We start from the raw sequence: 24,539 nt of genomic DNA, 5'->3' as shown, positions 1-24,539 counted from the left end.
ATTCCACGACTATCTCAAGGAATGCGGAATAGTTTCACAATTGAAGCCACCTAGGACACCGCAGTTGAATGGTGTGGCAAAAAGGCGTAATCGAACCCTGTTACACATGGTTCGTTCTATGATGAGTCGTGCTTCACTGCCTATCTCATTCTGGGGGTATGCCTTAGAGACTGCCGCCAATATCCTTAACCGAGTCCCAACAAAGAAGGTTGCCAAAACTCTTCACGAGATGTGGACAGGGAAAGCTCCCTCGTTGGCACATATCAAGGTTTGGGGTTGTGAGGTTTTTGTAAGACGAGAGACTCACGACAAACTCGAACCTCATAGTGAGCGATGTATTTTCATCAGCTACCCGCATAAATCCTTTGGATATCTCTTCTATAGACCGAGTGACAATGTTGTCTTTGTTGCGAGGAGAGGGGTTTTCCGAGAGCAAGAACTCATAAGCCAAGGAGACAGTGGGAGGCAAATCGATCTTGAAGAGATTCAAGAATCGAGCAATGAAGGAACCTCTAACGCTGGCGCTCAACCCGAGGAGGAAACTCCGGTTGAACCAATTGATCAGTCCTTACCTCTTAGACGTTCCGAAAGAGTTAGAGTTCAACCCCAGTTATATGGCTTTCATATTACTACTGAAGGGGATACATATATTAGTGACAGTAAACTAGTAAATCTAGATGAACCTAACAACTATAAGGAAGCCATGGCAGGCCCGGAGTCTGCTAAATGGAAAGAGGCAATGGACAGCGAGATTCAGTCCATGTATGACAACCAAGTTAGGAATTTGGTTAACAATGTGCCCGGACGTAAGACGGTTGGGTGCAAATGGATCTTCAAGAAGAAGACCGACGTGGATGGGAATGTGCACACGTATAAGGCACGACTAGTGGCGAAGGGCTTTTCTCAAACTCCCGGAGTTGACTATGATGAGACCTTCTCACCAGTCGCTAAGATAAAATCTATTAGGGTGATGATAGCCATTGCTGCATTTCATGATTACGAGATATGGCAGATGGATGTCAAGACCGCTTTCCTTAATGGGAAGTTGGCTGAGGATGTTTACATGGCTCAGCCAGAAGGTTTTGTCGATCCGAAGCATCCCAATAGAGTGCGCAAGCTTGAGAAGTCCATTTATGGACTTAAGCAAGCGTCTCGCAGATGGAATCTATGCTTCGATGAGAAAGTCAAAGAGTTTGGATTTGTATGAAGTGAAGATGAATCATGTGTATATGTCAAGGCCAGTGGGAGTATAGTTAGCTTCCTCATTTTGTATGTTGATGACATACTGCTCATAGGAAACGACGTCCCGACCTTGCAGGAGGTTAAATCCTGGCTCGGGAAGTGCTTCGCTATGAAGGACCTCAGAGAGGCTTCCTATATTTTAGGAATAAGGATAGTGAGAGAAAGAAGTAAGAGACTAATAGGACTTAGTCAGAATACTTACTTAGATAAAGTACTAAAACGTTTTAGTATGGAAAACTCGAAGAAGGGAGAACTACCGATACAAAGTAATGCCAAGTTGAGTAAGACTCAAAGTCCGAGTACCGAAGCCAAGATAGCTGAGATGAGCCGAGTACCATACGCTTCCGTAGTTGGCTCAATCATGTACGCTATGACTTGTACTCGCCCTGATGTGGCCTTTGCTTTGAGCATGGTCAATAGATATCAAGGGAACCCTGGCAGAGCTTATTGGATTGCAGTCAAGAATATACTTAAGTACATTCGGAGGACCAAGGAATGGTTCTTATTCCTTGGAGGGAGTGATGACTTAAAGGTGCGAGGGTACAGTGACGCCAGCTTCCAGACCGACAGGGACAACTACCGTTCGCAGTCGGGCTGGGTCTTTACCCTTAATGGAGGAGCAGTGACTAGGAAAAGTTCCAAACAAGAGACTGTAGTTGATTCAACGTGTGAATCAGAATACATTGCAGCGAGCGAAGCGTCAAAGGAGGCGATGTGGTTGAAGAACTTCATTGGTGACCTTATAGTTGTGCCTACTATAAAAGAGCCTATGGAAATTTTCTGTGATAATGAAGGAGCGGTTGCCTTGACCAAGGAACCAAGGGATCATGGTAGATCTCGACATATCGACAGAAAATATCACTTTATTAGACATCGAGTAGAAGAAGGACACCTCGTAGTGAAGAGGGTATCGTCAGAGGATAACCCAACAGATCCGCTTACGAAGGGACTGAGTAGGGTTAAGCATTTGCAGCACGCTAGGAGCATTGGGCTGAAAGACGATACTAGTTTAGATTAGATAGTTTTGAAACATGTAATAGATAAATGTAATTGATATTTGATGATTAAATAAAAGAGTATTATTTATAAGTAAAGTTACTGTCTTATGTTAATTATTTAACTATTGTTTCACTTTGCATGTTTTGACTTCCTGAATAATTAAGTTATTAAGAATAATCGAATTATTCGAATGGTCCACAATCGTTCATATGTTGGAAGTAGGTATGAATGAAGATTGTCATGAATTGGTGTGTAGATTGTCTAAAAGAGTATTAGACATAGAAAAGGTTTGCTACAACGTTCATGAGTGCTTATGAACAAGTTTTAAGCATTGGAATAAACCTGCGCTTGCTGGAATCACTTTATGGAATGTGACACAAGTGATCGCAAGACGATAATATCATATGGTCTTAAAACCAAGATATATGGTTTGTTATTTATTAATTGGTTGTGCATTGACAATGCGAAACTGCATCAATAAATTGATGTCATAAAACGCATTGTTGTGTATAGTTGATTAGTAAATAGTAAATGCATATAAGTCAAAGTTTATCTGTTACTTTCATTCTAAGAGAATAAAAGCGATATCTCGGCCGCTCGATGATTTGATTTGACTTATGTGCCGGGCCCGGTCAGGACTGAATTGATGTGTTCAATTGAGTTCTATGTCAAATGAATCTAAGATCGTGAAACCAAATGTTGGACAATAAGTTCCATAAAATTGTCAGCATAATATCTAAACAAAGGACTGTACAATCCCTTATCTAAAGGACAGGACATTGATAAGATCAGAGTTGACAGCGTCTTTAAGAGCTACGATTGCTAATCGGTTTGTGTTTGCATATATAGTTACTATACTTATCCAAGTGGGAGACTGTTGGATTAGTGTCTAAGGCTGTAACTATATTTGGTAAGTACTTAACCTAGTTGAGCATGGTCCTTTTGGGTTGCCTTCACCATAGCAACTTGACAGGATGATTTGTTAAGAGAGAAGAAATATTATTGTTAATATATTATGAGAATAATATATTAAAGGATTAATAATATCATTTGATTAATATAAGTTATATATTAATTAAGAATTAATTTGGTGACTTAAAGAGGTTAATTGAATAAAGGGGCATAAACTGTCAAATGTGTGATAGGTGTGTTTTGGGCTATGTATCCTTATAGATAATGGGGTGGACGAAATTTAGGGTTTGGGGACCACAAAATCGTCCAAGCCTAATATCTAAGAGGATCTTGGATTGCTTAGGGCCTAAGTTATTCAATTAGGGTTAAAGGTGAAACCCTAGTATCCCATAGTATAAATGGACCCTTAGGGTGAGGGAAATCGGCACTCATGCAAGGCAAGAAACCCTAGGGCCGATTTCTCACCCTCCTTCCTCTCTCTCAAATCATCTTCTTGCTAGTTGGCGTTTGTAAGCCATTAGAGGAGTGACAATTGTGACTCTAAGCTCCAAGAAGAAGAAGTATCAAACAAGCAACTCAAGGTATTCTTCAAGATCTGTTTTTCATATGTTATGAATTGTTTGTTTACACTAGATCTATGAATGAAAGTCTTGGATACATGCATGTTCAATTAGAGAAACCTAGATCCAAGCAATTAGGGTTTGCATGTGCACATAGGAAAGTTCTTATGGCTCAAACCCATCACGTATCCCTTCCGAATGCGCAACATAGTCCGAGGATCAGGCCCTATATAAAGGGTGCGAAGGCAGCCGAATTTCTTGCACATTTCCACTTCTCTCTCTAACTTCTTTCTCTCTCTAACCCATTCCAACTCCCCTTTACCCTAGGGAACCCCCTAGCACCCGAAGGAAGCCCCGAGGCTCCCGGAGTCCCAAGAAAAATGGGTCTTTCAGTTCGGAAATGCTGCTCCAAGCGAAGTCCGGTTTTCTATAAAACCCGTTGTAAGTGAGTTATGCCTATGCTATTTTTAATATAGCTTTTATTTAATTATAGTAATGTTATTAGGAACTTATAATAAGTACTTGGGCTATTATTACGGGTTATATAAGTATTTTTTAATGCTTATATAATAGTAATAATAGCTAGATTATTAATTAGTCGCGGTTAACGTTAGACTAAACCCTAGTTATATTGATACTAGGTTTTATCGAGGGATAATTGTTTTGAGATAACGAAGGGTTGTTCGAGGGCAGAATCACCACCTTTTCAGGTGAGTGCATAGTTAGTTTCATCTTACACATAGATATGAAGTATTTGATATAAACTATGTGTTATGTGTGCATATTGTCTGAATACTTGCTGTCTATGCTGATGAACGATTTTTATACATGTTTTAAATGATTCAAACTGTATATGTATTTTATATCTACAAAAATGTTGAGGTAAAACATGTGTAGATGTAATAGACGATGTGTGATAAAATAATGAGAGACCTCGATGTTGTTGTTGCTGATTCTGTCATCTAGCGGAGTATGGATGACGACCACGGACTCTTCTAGACAGTCCAGTGGAACACTAGCAGACTCGCAACTTGTAGGTGTTTGTGAACGATGTGTTCACCAGTATACTCCATCCCCCACATGGTTGCCTTACCGACATTTATTGTTGAGGAATCCCTTAGTAGTAGTGTTCATCCCGATGATGATCCTTAGGCTAGGTCCCTTATGATAGGTGTTTAGGGCCGTAAAGTGAGGATAATGGGAACGGGTAATCGGGTTATTGTTGGTTGAAGAAATTAAATAACTTAATTATTGTGGGTTGAAAACCCTATGTTTTCACCAGGCTCCCAACCCTGACCCACTCAGTTTCATGTATTACAAGTAGTGGCGTTCGAGCATAGATGTGATGTTTTGGATGAGGGATTACAGATATAGACCTATAGATATGAAATAATGTAGTAAGGCTTATATTGTACTGTTTATGTTTTTGATCTATATCGAACATGACATCCCGAGTCTTTTTAATGAAATACATTTCTACAGAAATGCTTTGATAAATCTTTATCATATCTTTATTTTGGGAACAAATTCCACAACACTTTTATGTAAATTATTGCTCTGATTTTCAAACAAGCATAAACAAAATCAGTCTTTTCTGGTCATGAATAAAACCAATAAAATTTCTCATCTATTCACACACAAATACATACTTAACTAAACCAAATACAAAGAAATTGATAGACAAATAGCATTCCTTCCACATTTCCATTTACCCAAATAAATTACATACTTATTGATTTATAAATTGATTGCAAGTTAAAACCAAATACAAATATATTGACAGCTATAAATTGATTGCAAGTTAAAACCAAATACAAAAATATTGACAGCCAAATAACATTCTTCCACATTACCATTTACCCAAGTTAACACAAAAACAAATTCATTATGAATGATATTGCTTCTAAATTTCACCTAAGATACATAATTCTACACTCAAAAAAGTTGATTCTTGCACACTTCTTTTAACCAATTAAACTCTCAAAAACACCAAAGGCATCTAGTGTAGCGGTATGCCGTGCTGCTCTCCATTCTTGAGGTTGACGGTTCAAGTCTCGCCGTAGACAGAAGTGGATTTATGGATTTAAGGAGTAGTTTCATTAGACTTGCTGTTTCAAAAAAAAAAAATAATAATAAATAAACACTTTATCGTCTTCTATTCGTGAGCAGCCCAGAAGAAGAACAACACCTCTTTCTTGATTCATTTTCTTTCCAACTCGACTGAAACAATCAAGCATTCAAAAAAAAAAAGATCACTCAAAATCTCTATCCCTCACGATCCTCCTGCCCCTCGAATACCTTGTTCATTGGAAAAACATAAAAGCAATCGGAGTTGCTGTCATCCTTAGATTCATCTTCCGTTTTTCCCTCTTTCCTATCAAGAACCAAAACCAAGCTCCCATTTAAACCTATTACCTATCGATTTTCTGTCAAAATCAAACCCAAATATCTATTTGGTCATTCCATACATTCATGTTAAAACAAACAAAATCCCAAAAGAAACTTCTTACCCATTGTTGATCAGAACTGTCAAGACGAGGGGGGGAACATCGCGATTGTCGAGCAAACACCACCGAGACCTCCTCTGCCCTCGCCTTCATCCTCTTCTGTCCCCAACAACCCCATACCTCCGAAGGTCTCACCTCGTCGCTGCTGCTGCTCGCAACACCCATGGACCGTTCCTTTTCTTCAGTCTGATCGACCACCGGAGCATGCCACTCGGGTGCGATGAGTCTGCAATCGCCGAACGAGAAAGAGAGAGCCTCGCTGCTTTCCTCTCTTCTTCTCCTTCGGTTCGGCCAAGCACCGGAGCCGCCACCCTCTTCGTGATCGGCCTAGACGTCCGGAGTAACAGCCGCGCGCCTGCGAGCTTCTTTCTCGCCGTCTGATTTCGTTGCTCCCTTATCCCCTTTTCCTTCGTCGCCCGATCGTATCCTTCTGTGACTAATCGAACAAATGACGACGGATGTAAAAAGAAAGCCCTAAAAATCCTTTTAAATTTAAAAAATGACCCAATAAACCCCCTCTGCAGCAACATCTTTTTAAAAGAATCCCATTTTTCCCAAACATTGGGGTAGTTTAAACAAAACAACCCCTCAATTGGTTTATTTTAACAAAATAAATCCCGACCTTCAAAGTTTGAATAAAAATAAGCATTTCAACCCCTTCATTGAAAATCCTTAACAACATCAGTCCAATTTTCAAACATAATTTCAGTTTAAACCATTTCAGTCCCTCCTTTTACTTATTTTTACCAAAGCAATCCTATTTTGGTTAATTAAATTACCAAACAACCCCCAATAGTTTAATTTCGTTACATAATGGACCCAAAGTATTTCAAAGTTCAAGAATTGTGGATTTACGGTTTCTCATGTCAAACATCTCAAAGAAACCGAATTCGAACGATTGGAACTCACGCTTCAAGGGTGAGTGCTTAAGGTCCCTATTTAATTTTTTAACTATTTCCGCGGGGGGGGGGGGGGGGGGGGGGGGAGGGGGGAGGGAATACATGTGCTAATATATTTTGTTTATACAAGCCAACTACCTATTTATGCGAAAATACAATAAACCTAGTTTATAAAAATATTATTATGTAACTATTTACCTTATTGTTACGAATAAACTAGTATAAATTTTTCGTTTACGAATTATGGTTGTTTCATCGTAAAAGGAGGGGGGAGGGAATACATGTGCTAATATATTTTGTTTATACAAGCCAACTACCTATTTATGCGAAAATACAATAAACCTAGTTTATAAAAATATTATTATGTAACTATTTACCTTATTGTTACGAATAAACTAGTATAAATTTTTCGTTTACGAATTATGGTTGTTTCATCGTAAAATAACCATTTCACACAACAAATACTACACGATACAAAGTTGTATGATTTTTATATGACATTGCATATTGTAACAAGTACGTTATAAAACCCTATAGTATTTCAAGGATTCAAGCTATTATTAAGCATGTTTATTTATATGTTTAAGTACACCACATTTATACTTGTACATATGTTCATTAATTTGAAACATTTATTTTTTATAAATGCGAGCACATTACACTTTTACATATATGTCAAACATTCTCTGGCTTTTTTAAACCTTATATAACGATATTCATTATGCCTATAACTTACCCATAAGTAAGTTAGGGTTGAGAGTTATTCACAAACTATTTAGTTAAGGGTTCTTTAGTGAGACGTTATGTTATTCATTAGTTGAGTTTAAATACTTAGCATACCCACACTATTGTAACTGTTAATCTTCGGAGCGAGATACATATGTATAGATCTATACGGGGTTGACATCCCCACCTGCGGTTGCTAGCTACAAACATCGACCGATCAATTGAAGCGGGTGATAGATGTCTACAATTTTTACTACAACGTCCAATGAAGCGTTGTAGGGGGTACACTCAAGTCATATAGATCGATTATAGGACTCACTAAAAACATTAACTATAATATATGTCTCTCTCTCACTACCAACCATGGGCATGGTTGTTTTCAAAAACTACTTTAAGTATGGAATTACTTATGTATCATAACAGTTTGGTTTTCAATGATATTCAAATGTTTATTACAAACACAATTTAAAGTATGGATTTACTTATACAAAAGATACATTTTGGCTTTCAAGGATTTATTACAAACACGTTTTAAAGTACGGATTTACTTATACCAAAATATATTTTGGGCTTTTAAAGACTCATTGCAAACATTGTTTTAACTATTGTTATACATACAAAGATAATACTTTTTAGACTTATTAAAAGTATTACTATGTTTAGCAGAAAACCTGTAACACTCACCAACCTTGTGTTGACCCTCAAAACTACATGTATTCTCAGGAAATCACAAAACAGACATTCAAGACAGATTGGATTACAGGTGACCTACGTTACTTGTTGTTGTATTTATATGCCTATCTGTTAAGTCAATTCATGTATTATTATTATTTTGTAAAAACTTTGTATTCAAATATCAAGATGGAACATGAACGCTATTTTGTTTATTGATGTACTTCTGTTATATATTCAATTTGCATGTGATCCATGAACTTAGTCGCATAGCCCGACATGTTCCGCCACCTCGACCGGGGGTGTAACATACATCTATAATGAAAAGTTTAATAGTTTTGTAGACGGATGATAACATCTCAGTATCTCAAAGTCGACACAAAGTGAGTACCACAGACTCATTAAAATGAACGCTTTTGCACAAGAAGAGACATGAGATATTATAAACTTACGTCTGGAATATTTAACCATCAAACCAATGGGTCAGAATCCCATCCTCCGTCCAAAAGGACCAAAACATCTGACTCCAACATATACATAACCTCTTTTGATGCACAAAATCCATCTGATTTTTAGTGCATAGGCTGGAAAACATCTTGTTGAAACAAAAAAAAATGGAGGCAATGAAAGAGGAAGAAAGCAACATCCACATCCTCATAACCCCATAACTAATATAGATCATCACCGAAATCGCTACCCTTGCCTATATAAACAAAGAAAAGTTGGATGAGTGAAAGCAATACTAAGCTGATAAATTGTAGATCATGCAAATTACCGAGCAAAAGAAAGTGGAACTCTTGGAGGAGGTGTTAAGATTGCTCATGAAAAAAGGAAAAAGATATGTGGTTTTTTTTCAACCACATAATCATTTGATCGGAGGGATGTTGAGTGTGATGCTTGTGAAAAAGAGATAAATTCAAATGATTTATGGTTGTAAGTTTATTTGAAATCATTTTCACATCCAACCAATGACATGAAAAAAACAGTTCAATGTGGCACAAGAAATGACGTGCAACGAGCTTTTGGCGTCTTAGAAAGTCATAAGGGGATGATCCCACACAAGGAAAATACGTATATGTACTCTTGCATTACACACTATGATACTGAAAGTCGAGGGTGAAACTATATGTTCGGTTCATGATATTGCTTTCCCCACCGATGTAGAAATAAATGAAGATATGATCCTTAAATTGCACAACGCAGAAACCCACTACCAAATATTTTGAGCTCTTGTTGATCACATTTAGCATGTCTACATACCCTATTTGGATAACTAGTTTTTTTTAATTGTTGTTTTAGAATTTGCCTTTGTTGTTTTATGATTTTAGTTAACATTTGTTCATAGTAGTTTGTTTTTTAATGAAATATTATTTATAATTTTAGTTTTACTTATTCAATTTTATATTAGTAAATGTTTACTTTTTAAATTATTTAATTGTGTGGGTTGAAAGGAATGAAATTGGTGGATTTCCATGTATTGTGGATTATAATTATTAAAACTTCCAAAAATAACGACTTCATATCTGATTTTGTATTTCGTTGTTGCTTATATAAGTGGGTCGTGAAAGACAATAATGGTCAAATTGAACATGTTAGGCCTTTTGTTAAGAACTATGATGTAGAATTTTTGATAGAAATATATATTAAATTTGGTAAAATTAAAGACAAGTTTGTGAGACCTACCAAATATCAAATTGCCTTACTAATATTCAATATTCTGAATTATCGTATGTTATAGATTTAGTGGATGACAATGACATGAAACACTTGAAAATTGTTATTAATAAAGTCTTAATTGTTTATGTATACATACATACATACATACATACATATGGTAGATACGGTGGTGGTTGTCAGGTGGAAGAGGCTCAAACGTTTTAATAAAATGCAGTGAATCGATCAATTGTTGGAGAGAATGAAGGGAGATCTACAAAAGAGAGTGGAAAGCGAGGTACTTCAAAATTTTAGAAATTTTAAGGATTTCATTTCCCCTTTTAAAAACGTGTGTTTAAGTAAATAATTATAAAGCGACATTTGTAGAGGACGCACATTTAAAATAAGCGCCCTCCATCTTTATAATTTTTTTATTGGACACTAATTTTAGGGCACACAAAAATGCGCGTCCTAAATTCTTCAAATTTCTAAAGATCTGACATTATTTTTAGGGCACGCCCTTTTGTGTATCATTAATCAGTGTGTCGCAAAAAGCGTGTCATTAAAGGTCTGTTTTCTAGTAGTGAGAGGCTCCAGTGAGAACCGATCATGTGAAAGAGGAAAATCTTTGATGAGAACTAATCCAACATAAGAGGAAGTAACAATCAAGCAGATAGTCTTGAATATCCTAGTGTTCATGGACATGATATATATGAAACACCGGTACAACCACTAATTCACTATGTCAATCTCTAAAGTTATATGTACATTGTTGATAATGAAGTTGTTATGTGTGATAATGATGTTGCTACATGTGACAATGATGTTAGTAAATGTGATGATGATGTTAGTAAAGGTGATGACACAAATTATCATGAAGTACTTTCCTTAGTGGATGATATCAATCTAGTTCTTTAAAGGGATCAAATAGAACTTTTAATGGGACTATGTGACCTTTAAAATAATAATTCTGATAATGGATAGTCAGATGATGAACACACATGACAGTACACAAGAACCCCATTCTATAGTATATGTGTTGCATTGTCGCATCCAGACCCTTTATATACACATATTCCATCACACAACTAAAACTTGTCATAAAGGATCAAAAAACTAAAAATATTTTAAAATAAAGTGTTTTCAACTAAAACTTGGAGTGAAAAGTATTCAAGTGGGATTCTCAGTTCAAAACTAATAGATCTTCAAAGTCAAGGTTTCAAGCATCATGTTATCAAGAAAACTATACTTGGCGTATTTTGGATGTTCTACTGTGAAGATACACTTTTTCTTCAACATAACTGAACCCAAACCATTTCCCAACAAACAAAAAAGTTGGGCTATTTAAATGTCGAGGTTATGGGTAGTAATCATAACATAATATACTATGGAACTACCATCCAAAGGGGTATTAATTCAAAGTACAATATAAATATTTTCTACAAACAAGCATGGCATGTGAAACGACATGCACTTAATTATGAGGGGGACCCAAGATGGATTGTTTACTAGACTACTAGGCACTGTTACAATGTGGAGAAGCATAATCCCAAAATCATGACATACATTGAAAACGATGATGAAGACCACTTTCAGTTTATGTTCCTCTCAATTGTTACCACCTCTTCCTTCTATGGTTGTGTTTTAAATCTTTCTATTACTTGCAAGATAATCCTTGGTGGGTGATAAAATGTTTATGTTATTTATCAAACTCAAGTCTTCTGTTTGTCATTATTTGTAGTTTTTGAAACTAGTTAGTAAATAAAACCCAACAAGTGTTTGAGTAGTTCCAGCCATCGCCTTTGTCTCATGTTCAATTCTTTCTGAGAAAAGAAATATTAAAGGCCTTTTTGATATGTAAATAGTTTGCGTTTGGTTCCGTAAAGATAGTGTCTCAAGATCTTTAAGGCAAAAACCACTGTTGCAAGTTCTAGATAGTGTGTTGCGTAGTTTTGCTCGTAAACCTTCAATTTCTTGAGGCATAAGCTATCACTTTGTCTCTTTGGGTAAGAACCCATCCTAATCCAACTCTAGAAGCATTGTTTGTAACGTCCCAAATTCTAAAATAAAAATTTTCGTTTTTAAAATAGATTAAACACCCATTTTTATAAAGTTAAATTAATTAAGTCAAACCATTTGTTCAAAAACCATAATTCAAAATCAGAGTTATAAGGAAAACAATGCAAAAGCTCGAATCATAAATCTGTTGATGTGGACGTGTACAGTCCTGCCTTCGCAATTTGATAAGTACATGAAAAACATTTAAATCCAAAACTGTAAGTCAAAGGTTAGTGAGTTCCCCTAAAATACCCCACACAATAGTATATATATATATATATATATATATATATATATATATATATATATAATGCATGCACACCAGGCCCATAGTGTAAGACTGGATTGCCCTCGGGCCCACAACACAAGACTGGATTGCCCACGAGACAACAAAATAAGACCGGATTGTCCTCGAGCCCACAAAATAATATTGGATTGCCCCTGGGCCCACAATACAATATTAGATTGCCCCTGGGTTTGTTAGCCTACATCACAAAGTCGTACAACCTCAACCCAATCACACTATGTCGATATATGCACTAAAACAATAACAAGCAAACACAAGTAATCATAATAGATCTACCAGTTAACAGAATACTACAACATAACAACATCCTACATACAAGGACACATACTATAATACAAAGTATAGTGAGAAAACTCACCTCAATATGAAGATAAGATGAACCAGACACTCGAGTTGACGATATCAAGTCTCCTTATGCTAAAAACATAATAAAACCCTAATTAATAATTAAGGTAATAATTAACTCCCAAAGAGTCTTGGTTTACAGCTTATCCTCCTTAGGACAAAAATACCATTTTTCCCATCCAAGACTAAATCCCAACATAGTTGACTAAAAGTCAAACTGGTCAAAAAGTCAACGGTCAACCCTCAGCTGACCTATGCTTAACATAGCATACTGCTCTATGCTCAGCGTAGAGGACCTTTCTATGCTCAATGTAGCCTTAAAAGTCTCAAAAACTCTATTAAGCTCTTAATACAGAAAACCAACCCATCAAACTTTCAAATATGGACCTTTTCAATGTCTTAATGGATAAAGTTTCAAACTTTACCCATTAAGACACTCCCATCAAGAAAGATCTAAACTTTATGCACTAAAATGACTAAAAATGCTAACACAACTTGTATGGCATAAACAACAAGCACCAAAACACAACTTTCCAAGTCCAACAAGTCCCAAGAGTGTTCCGTATAGCTCAAAAGGTGTTGGAGTTGTCTCAACTCCCAAAACACAAGCTCAAGGGACCAAAAAGGGAAAACTAAAATAAATAACAAGATATATGAAACCATTGATAAAGTTGGAAGATTTTTACTCACAATGGTCCAGGAATAAAGCAACCTTATTGGATCTATACTTAAACCTTTCTCCCATGCACTTTACAAACACCTTAATCTTAAAGATTCAACCATCAAATAGATAAAATAAGCTCACAAAAGATAACAAGGCTAAAAAAGAAAGAGGAAGCTAGGGTTTCTCAAGGAATGAAATGATGTGATGGAGGCTGGTCATGGGAAAGATCCCAAGAATTAGAGCCCTTAAATATGGCTCAAAACCTTAGGGTGAGGGTTTTGGTCAGCAACGGATGTGCTCAACATAACATAACCTACGCTTAGAATAGGTCATTAAATTCGCATCCATAATTCATTTCCTACGCTTAGCGTATGGGCTTTCCTACTCTTAGCATAGGACAAATTCCTAATTTCCAATTCAACTTTAAATAGTCATAACGTCTTCGTTTCAACTCCATTTTTGACAATCTTTATATGTACAAAAAGGTATTGACAAGCCCCACAATTCTATCTAGTTACTTTTGACGAAAAACATATCAAACTAATCCATAATTAATGCAAGAAGCCCGAAATATCACATTTCTAATTTTACCCTTTCTTTCAAAGCACAATTCTAGGACCTTAATCACTTAACCAACATTATTAATATCCGATAGGGTCTAAAATCTTTTCCCTTAAATACCAAGACCTTCACTCAATCAAATTCCGACCCGATGTCTCAAAATTAGAACATAAAAAAAACTAGGTGTTACATCGCTGAATACTGCAAAGTCATCAGTTTCTTTTGGTTGGGCGAGGATTGTTGCCTCAGGTAATCGCTTCTTTTGTTTAGGAAAAATCTACTTCTTGCTTCTCACTCTAAGCTTATATAATCCCTTTTAGATTCAAGGTTGTCAGTGGAGTAGTAATATAATAGAAATCTTTGGTGGTAACCAGCCAATCCCAGAAAGTTGTGAACCTCAATGGGACTCTTTGGCATCTCCCATTTCATGAAAGCTTCTATCTTTTTTGGGTCGACCATTATACCCTCCTGTATGACCACATAACCTAGGAATTTTATTTTTCGAATCCATAAGTCACATTTTGAGAACATTGTGTAAAGCTTCTCTTTCTTTAGGACTTCTAATACTTCTCGTTGATGTTTACCATAATCTTGACTGTTCTTTGAGTAAATCAAGATGTCATCAATGAACACTATTACAGATTTACCAAGGAAAGGTTTACAAACTCAATGCATCAAATCCATAAATGTTGTTGGAGCATTTGTTAGCTCAAATGCCATAACAAGGAATTTATAGTGTCCATATCTTGTTTTGAAGGTTGTCTTTTCAATATCTTGTTCTCTTACCTTCAACTGATGATAGCCTGACCTGATATCAATTTTAGAGAAGAAGTTTGCTCTTTGTAATTGATCGAACAAGTCATATATTCTAGGTAGTGTTTATTGTTTCTTTATCATATCCTTGTTTAACTCTTGATAATCAATACATATTCTCATCGTACCATCTTTCTTCTTTACAAACAATGATGGAGTTCCCCAGGGTGATGAACTACGTCTGGTGAAACCTTTTTCCAACAATTCATGAAGTTATGTCATTTAATCTTTCATCTTTGTCGGTTCAAAGTGGTATGATACTTTTTCAATTTGCATCGTGCATCTCATTAAGTCAATTATGAACTCTACATGTCTCTCTGGTAGTAGTCCGGGTAGGTCATCTGGAAATACCTAAAAAAATCACACACTACTGGTATTTCAATCATTGTGTTCTTCTCCTTCTTTGTGCCGACCACATATTCCAAGAATGTTGTACATCCTTTGTCGAGACATCTTTTGGATTTCAACATTGTAAGGATTCCAAACTTCACTCTACTCTTATCACCGTATACGACAAAAGGTTCTCTTTTAGGAGGATTGATGCATACCATCTTTCTTCCACATAAGATGTCCACAAGATTTTCTCCCAACCAATCCATGCCTATAATTACGTTGAATTTGTTTAACTCAAAGGGTAACAATTCTTTACGAAATTCGTTTCTGTTTGAGTCGATGGTTACACTTTCTAACTTATTACTAACAAATACATTCCTACTACCAACTACTTCTACTATCACTGGAGAATTTCATCTATGTGGTGATAATATATGTTTTATACCAAATTCATACAAAATAAAGGAGTGACCTACACCTGAATCAAATAAAATATTGGAAGGAATTTGATTAACGAGGAATGTACCTGAAGCAATATCAATATCTTCTTTGTCTTCATTGAGGTTTATTTGGTAGTATTTGCCCTTTGAATTTTGAAGGCATGATCTTCAAGATTCTTTTCTCAGCCTTAGAATACTCAACTATCATGTGCCCTTCTTCTCCGCATTTGAAGCAAACTTTCCCTTTTATAAAGCATATTGTACACATATGCTCTGACTTTTTGTATTTGTAGCAGACAACATAGTCACCAAAAAAGCCTCTTCTTACACTGATTGCACTACTTTCCTTCTTGGTTTCTCTGAGATTTGTTATTGGTGTTTGTCTTTAAGAACTTGTTGTTTTTGTTGGTGTTGTTGTTGTTGTTTCATGGGGAACCTTCAGTCTTCCTCTTTTTGTTAACTTCATCTTTTTCGACGGTCCTTCCTTTGATAATGTTTTCAACTATGGCTGCCTCAAGAGTAGGTTCTTGATGTACTGAAATAGAGTACTCCCATGGTAGTCCCTTCACATACCTATCAAACTTTGCTAGTTCATCATGAACAATGCGCAAGGTAAACTCTATCTTGTCTATGAAATCATTGGTATACTCATCAATGGACATGTTACCCTTCTTTAGTGTCAGGAATTTGTTTTCCTGCTCCAGCATTTTTTGAGCTGAGCAGTTTTTGGACTTGAAGTGTACCAAGAATTCATCCCATGTTAGCTATAGTAGCTTGCTAGGGCTAATTGTCTTTCCTAATGTGTTACACCAACGAATCGTTGCGCCCTTAAATTGCCTTATAATGTAAGTGGTTTATGTTTTGCCTATGCAATAAGATGTTATGAAGGCTAGATCCATTTCAGAAATCCATTCCATTACTCCAACTAGATCTTATTTCCCATTAAAATACGATGGTTTGCAAGTCATAAAGTCATTATACTTTCATTTGATTTTGGCTTCATCATTCCTCCTAACTTCTTGTCTTTACGGAGGAGATGGCCCTTTATTACTTCCAGATTCACTATTTCCTTCCTGAATGGTTGACTCGTGAGTAAGAATACGTTCATCATTTACTTACTCAATGAGAATTGGCTCGTTGATCATTGGTGCTCCGCCTCTAGCATTTGCTAGATCTTGAGTCAGAAGCTCCCTAAAATCATGTCGTTGTTGATATAGCATGGTTTGCATCATCAACCGATCTTCTTCCATATTAAACTGAGCAGCTCTCTCCGAATTTTTGAGTTACTAGACCAACATCGTTATTGACAACTTTATTGCTCCTTGTAATCGTCATTTAGTTCTATACTTGTAGATAGGAGTAGTTTGAATTTAATAATATTTTACTTACCAAAATATAGATATATATCTGCACATAATAGCAATTAAGGCATCTTCCTATAAAATGCTAGTGCTTATATCTATATCACAACAATTTAGGTATCTATCCTAAAGTATGTTATCACACACTTCACCATTTTCGCTTAACTTCTAAGTTGAAGTCTAGAAATTATCAAAATTCCTACTTTGCTTAAGCTAATGCTATGATACCAACTTTGACATCTCCTATTTTTCAGAACCAATTAAAACTTTTTCTTTACACTTTAAAATATCATTTGTCTTTGTTGCGGAAAATCCCAGTAAAACAAAATATTTTGAGATAACAAGTATTGTTTCAGAAAAACAAAACATTAAGGATGTCATAGTTAAATATCCAACACAAATTACATCATAAAGACATAAGGTCTTGAATACTATTACAAGTTTGTCTCTTATTTACTCAACATCCTACTTTAGATTCCAGTAGCCTTAGTACCGCTACCTATGATGCATACAAATTGAGTGGGCCAGGTTTGGGAAAACCTGGTGAGATAGATAGGGTTTCCAAGCCCATAATATTTTAATGATAATAAATCTTATTAATAATACTACAATAATAAATATTTCCAAATAATATAGATATATAAATCTAACATAGATATCTATAAGATAGTTTACCTAGACACACCCCGTCCAACCGATTCTCACAAATCCTAGTTCAACAATTATCTGGAGAAATCACTTAACCTGATGAATCGTTTGAGTTACTTTTTGAATACACAACTAGGGGAGTCCTTGGCCAGTGTAAGTCATTTAAAAGTCAACCACTGTTTAAAGTATTTAATAAATATGGTATCCCATTTTATCTACGTTTGTGGGTTATAAGTCCACACTAACAACATAATTCAAAAGACCGTCTAGGATAATTATTTGTTGTCATCTTACTATGGTAGATGATTCAGACATACCTGTCGGTTGTCTGATCTGGACCTGTTAATACTAACTATCTAAAAAGAGGAGGAATACTACACTCTGCTTTAATTCTCACACATTACCCAACATTGAGACCATTCATATATTACTTCGAACTAAAACATCCTTTATAAGCCTTAATTTATAATTATACGAGACTATAGTAAAAGAAATTTACTTCGAATAAAGTTTCCAAATCATATGTTACTATTATAATTTAATATATAAGATTAGCATAAAAATAAAGATAATAAACAGTTAATATATAATTAACATCCAAGCGATAAATACTTTTATTATAATTATGCACTTGAAAGTAGCTACACAATCACCTTGTAAAAGGTGAAAGACTTAGTTAAATTTGCGCTCCAAATACGCTTCAACCTTTTCTTTTAAAAACCATCTAGTTTAGTGGAAAATCAAAAATTGTACTGGCAGAACTTTGAAACCAAAAACTCTATTTATGTAACATCCCAATTTTCAAGGCCAAAAATTTCATTTTTAAATAAGTTATTACATAAAACCATCAGTGTAAAAACATTTGTAATAATATCCCGTGTCAAACCAAAGTGTCAGTAATCAAAACATATTATCATAGAACCATATCAGAGTGTAATCCCAAAGATCTCATGTGCGGAAAACATAGTGTGATGCGCTGCGATCAAGCCGACTCCTTTCCTTTATACACGAAGTACCTGAAACCAAAACTGAAAACCGTAAGCACGAAGCTTAGTGAGTTCCCCCATCATACCACATACCATACAATCACAAAGCATACATACTGTCGGGCAATTTTAGGGAGCCCGGCCTACCCGGTACGGCCATTCTGGGGTGCCGACCTACCCATGTCAAGCATTCTGGGGTGCCGACCTACCCATGTCAAGCCATTCTGAGGTGCTGACCTACCCGTCGGTCCTAACAACCGACCCTCGGGGACTATTCCACCCCCTACTGCTACTATCACATATATCATAACATAAACATACTAACAGACATATCTGGGATGTCCAAACTTCCCTTCGCTCCTAACAACCGAACTTGGGGACTATTCCCCTCCTACTACCACTATCACATATAACATATCATGCCAGCATATAAACATATCATCACATACTGTCAGACATATATGGGGTGTCTGACCTACCCTTCGGTCCTAACAACCGAACTCTACTACTATCATATATAACATATCATGCCAGCATATAACATATCAGGTAGTAGCAAACCTAGATGATATCACAAAGACAATCATCTAACATACAACTCCTACTGGTGGGCCGACATTATGGTCGTAGACCCACCACTACTAGAAGGTAACTCACCTCACACTGCTGAAGTCCCGAAGACACAATCCCACACTTGCTGAAGTCCCGCAGACTCGACCCCAACTACTGGCTAACAGATTCCCGAACTTTCAACACTAAAATAACACCCAATTAATAATTAGGTCCCAATACACAACCATAAGTACATTCTTTGGGTAATTACTACATTACCCATAGCTTGGCTTATTCAAGCCCAAGGCCCAATCCATAGGCCCAAAGTCAATTAGGAATCAAAGCCCAACACATGGCCCAATTTTTTAAATTGGGTCTAGGCCTATACATGGTCTCATTCTAAGGCCCAACATCATATAATCATTAAGGCCCAAACTATGGCCCATCTATGGCCCAATTTTCAAAATTAGGCCTAAGCCCCTTACATGGGCCTTACCCTAGGCCCATTATATTACTTTAGACCATTTCCTTGATCTTGGATAGCCCATTTAATAACCCAATAGAAAGGCCCAACAATAAACCCAAGTGAAATTAGGGTTTCACATAAAATGATGATTAGGGTTAAGTTTCCTACTTAACCCATTAAGGACTTAATCCATTAAGTCCAATATTGCTTAGATTAATTTCCGTCAATGATTATTATTTAATATTCCAAGTTATTAATAAGTCCTGTGTGTCTCGATTAATTCCCTAAAATTAGGGTTTTGATGGCATTAGGGTTTCCAACCCAAATACTAGCCCATTTATTAATTTGTTGGGCTTTTAGATCAATTAGGGCTTTATTGGGCCTATTAAGGCCACTAAAATATTATTAAGCCCATTAGGGTTTTATTGGGTCCATTAGAGTCCATTAAGCTTCATTGGGCCCATTTGAGCTTCTTTGGGCCCATTAGGGTTTCAATCACCCCAACGAATCAACACTACAAGGCAAGCACACCGCCACCCGACACGGCGGCCGGTGGCGGCAGGAGGCGGCAGCCACCACCCTACAGTGGTGGTTTTCAATTTCTTTCATTATTCCAATTTTCAATTTACACATTACAATGCTAAGCTCAAAATAAACACACACTAACAAAATGAACACACACAAACGTCACATAGCGGCAGCCACCACCTCACGGTGGTGGCAATGGCTTTTCCGGTCAAACGAAGTCACGCACAACACAAACACATGCTTCTAATTGTAACAAACACCCCATCCACCCACCTGGTGGTGGCTGGCAATGGCAGCAATAACGCGAGTGGTAACAACGGCGGCTTAAGGCGGTGGGTTGACGTTCGCAAGGTGGCAGAACGAAAGAAGAAGCAGACATGGAGTAGCTCCGACCGTGTCTTCCCCCGTTGCAGTGCAGTGGTGGTTCACAGCAGCAACATCCGACACCGTGGTGGATTATTCCGACTCCTATGGCGGCTAGGAGGCTGACGGACACACCGGCGGTTGGCAGCAGACGACGTAGCAATAAAACCGAACGGAGAGGAGAGGAGATCCATCACCGGGAGCAGAAAAAACGACCAACACCAAGGAATTTCTTCTTCTTTCCCAAAAATGGCCAGCGACGGCGGCTGGAGAGGAGTTTAAAGGTGGCACAGCTGTAACGTCCCAAAATTCAAGACTAAAAATTTCTTTTAATAAAACATTACTTTAAGCGAATTCAACATTACAAAACGTAAACAGAGTTTCAATTTCCAAAATACATGTTCGTTATCAGAGTAAACATTCCCAGGCTGTCTAATCTATGGTGTGTGCCATGCGATCATCCAGAGCTCTTCCCTTCGCTAGTGGAAGTACCTGAAACCAAAACTGAAAACCGTAAGCACGAAGCTTAGTGAGTTCCCCACCCTACCACATACCATGCATAACCACATACTGCACATACTGGGCCACGCCCGCTATCTTGGGCCTCGCCCGCTACAATGGCCCCACCGCTCCAGGCCCCGCCTGGCTTCGAGCCCCGCTCGGATACAAATCTGTTTCACTTAGGCCTCGATTGTCACAGGGCCTCGCCCGCTAACATATAATAGCACATAAACATATCACATCACATAAGCTAAACACATACTAACGGATCTTGTCCTAAGGCCTCGCCTGTCTTTGGGCCTCGCCCTTGTCCTGCTACTGATGAGTCATGGAACCCCGTCCATACTCCTGCTGATAGTGAGGTACGGGCCCAGCCCATTCTCACTCCTTCCCTAACTTGGGGCTTGCCCCTGATCTACTGCCAATGAGATGTGGAACACCATCCACACTCTGCTATTGGTGAGTTACGGGACCTCACCCACACTTACCTCCCTACCAGGCACATACAAGTATCACACAGACAACAAGTATAAACTATCACATAAACCATTCCTTGGGCACCCGCCCGCTACCACTGGACCTCGTCCTGAATATCATACTAGCATATTGTGCCTAGGGCTAACCCCCGGGTCTTCTACTCATAACTACATGGGCCGACATTGTGGCCTTAGACCCATTCACACAAAGGGAAACTCACCTGCACTAGCTGAACTTGCTGACGATCCCACTAGCCGGTGCCCGACACTTTCTGAACTCCTGCTCCACTCGCTCCCCGAGCTACCAATATCAATGCAACACTGAGTCCAACTGACCCCCGAAAGACAAACAAGTCAACTCTGGTCATAGTCAAAGTCCTGGTCAAAGTCAACCTTCTAGGTCAACCCTACTCGCCGAGTCACCCTATTGACTCGTCGAGTTCATATGTTCAGAGTCCTTCCATTCACAACTCGACTAGCCGAGTCAGTCCATGACCCGCCGAGTCTACCGATTTCCGAGTCCTGACCTGTCCAACTCACCGAGTCTCCATTCGACTCACTGATTTGAGTCTCAACTCGAAGGGTTTGGGGTTTCGCGAACTGACTCGCCGAGTCCAGAACAGACTTGCCGAGTCCAAGACAATCTTCAACAGACTCGACGAGTTGTTCTTCCAACTTGCCGAGTTCCTGCCCAACTTCATCTGACTCGACGAGCTGTTTATCCCACTCGTCGAGTTCCTCCAAATCTTCATGCTACTCGCCGAGTCCACTCAAAGGACTCGTCGAGTCCGTTCAGATCTCCATACATGCAGAGGACTTTTGAGTCATGCATGGACTCCAAACTGTAGATCTACCCTTCACAAGCCTATTCCTCACGTAAAATTGCAAACTTTACGTGTAGAGAAGGAGTTCTAGGAAAAATACACCATAAACTAGGGTTTAAGGCAAAGAGGCTCCATAACCAACTCAAGGGCAGATACTTTATGCTTCTCAAGACCTTAATATGCTTAGATCCGAAGTAGGAGCTTCAGATCTGGCTTCTAACTCAAAAGGGGTAGCTAATCATGGCTAAAAAGCCACCAAAACTCACAACCAAAATAGATCTAAAGGAGGGAAATGACTTAATACCTTCAAATACTCAGAAGGTTTCCCCAAACTTCAGATCCAAGGCTAATCCTTGAAGCTTCAATGATTCCCCCTTCTTCTTCTTCCTTCAAATCACTCAAAAATGGCTTGGAAGCTTGAATGCACAACAATGGAGGCTTAGGGTTCTTATTCTGGGTGAGCGAGGTAGTAAAGGAACCCTAGGGGAGAGAATGAGATGTTTAAATAGGCTCCAAGTCCCGGATTTATGGTTTTCCTCGTACAGACCAGACTCGCCGAGTCTCCTTGCGAGTCGGTCACTTACTCCTCGACCAGGATCCCGCTCGGACTCGCCGAGTTCCTCCTTGGACTCGCCAAGTCGCCCCTTAAAATTAGGGTTTTCTTTCCTTTCTTGGCCTTCCAAACTTTGGGTGTTACAACTCTCCCCCACTTAAACTAAACTTCGTCCTCAAAGTTTGCTATGGCCCACCGCCTGCGATCTGCCTCCAATATCCCACCAATTATTCCAACACCAGCTGCCTACCTTCGCTGGCCTTCCGCTTGGTTATTCCGGCTAACACTAATCCTTGCGGATAGTCATCTCGGGTCAACCCTGACCCTGAACATTCTGGAAACACAACTTACTTAACGGACAATCCTTCTGGTACTCATCGAGTACTGCACTGAACCCATAGGGGTTCACTCCTTCTTTCCTTGCGCGATTCCCTTGCCTCCCCAAGGTAATGCTCCATAACCAACTATTTCCTCTGTCACTGTGAAGATCCTATTTTCACTAATCCATTACTCCGCTACCTCCAGTACGGGTCATTATCGCCAGTATCCACTGGGAAATTCTTTCTACTATAGTTTGGTGTCGAGCACCCCACGATTAACTAACTGAATTCCACCATACACTGCATACCCGCACTGCTACTGACTGGAAATTCTGCTATTCCTCATCTGACTTCAGGATGAACTGAGACCACCCTGGTCCCTACCAACCTATCAATATTTGGATTATAGGCTCCCACCGATCGCTGACCCAACACAACTACTAGTCGCTCTCAGCGACTTCCGAGGAAACCCCGACCACCTAATACTGCTCAATCTATTCTGCCATACAGGCACTATAATTTCCTGGGATCCCCGATCCCCTATCTTGACACTAAGGTCCCTACCAGGTCCCACCTGTGCTGCTGAAACTCACAGGCCTCGCCCACGGGTCTCACCCGCCTCTATCCTTCTAGTCCCACTTGTCTAGCCATTCTTGCTCAAGCCTCGCCCACGGGTCTCACCCAACCATACTACTGAGCAACCCTGCTCTCAGGTCTCACCTATACTGCTATTCTCATACGGGCCTCGCCCACGGGTCCCACCCAACTATATCCTGGAGTGGCCTCTCCCAAGGTCTCACCTCTCTAAGGCTGTACAGGCAACTCCCCATCATTCTCATCCACTACCCATTCCTGATCCCTATCTGATCACTACGAGATAAGGGTCTCGCCCCAACTCCGCCAACGAAGCTACTATGGAATGCTACGGCTTGCCTGCAGTCTTACATCACCTTCTATCACCATCAGCTAGTGAATGCTACGGCTACCCCGTAGTCTGAAAACACTTCCCACCACTGATTGCTAGTGAATGCTACGACTGCCCCGTAGTCTTACAACACTTTCCACTACTGACTACTAGTGAATGCTACAGCTGCCCCGTAGTCTTACAACACTTTCCACTTCTGACTGCTAGTGAATGCTACGGCTGCCCCGTAGTCTTACAACACTTTCCACTTCTGACTGCTAGTGAATGTTACGGCTGCCCCGTAGTCTTACAACACTTTCCACTTCTGACTGCTAATGAATGTTACGGCTGCCCCGTAGTCTTACA

General features: G+C 38.5%; 1 long non-coding RNA gene across 1 annotated transcript; it reads right to left on the bottom strand.

The window, feature by feature from the left end:
* Positions 1 to 5,535: 5,535 nt before the first annotated feature.
* On the bottom strand, positions 5,536 to 6,664 carry LOC122195902 (uncharacterized). The gene is made up of 2 exons (XR_006186945.2): positions 6,224 to 6,664; positions 5,536 to 6,139 (listed from the first exon to the last, which is right to left on the bottom strand). It is a non-coding gene; the product is annotated as an uncharacterized LOC122195902 (long non-coding RNA).
* Positions 6,665 to 24,539: the final 17,875 nt, after the last annotated feature.

Source organism: Lactuca sativa, chromosome 9 (genome assembly GCF_002870075.4).
Source record: "Lactuca sativa cultivar Salinas chromosome 9, Lsat_Salinas_v11, whole genome shotgun sequence".
Lineage (NCBI taxonomy): Eukaryota > Viridiplantae > Streptophyta > Magnoliopsida > Asterales > Asteraceae > Lactuca > Lactuca sativa.
This window is presented reverse-complemented; position numbering and strand designations above follow the sequence as displayed.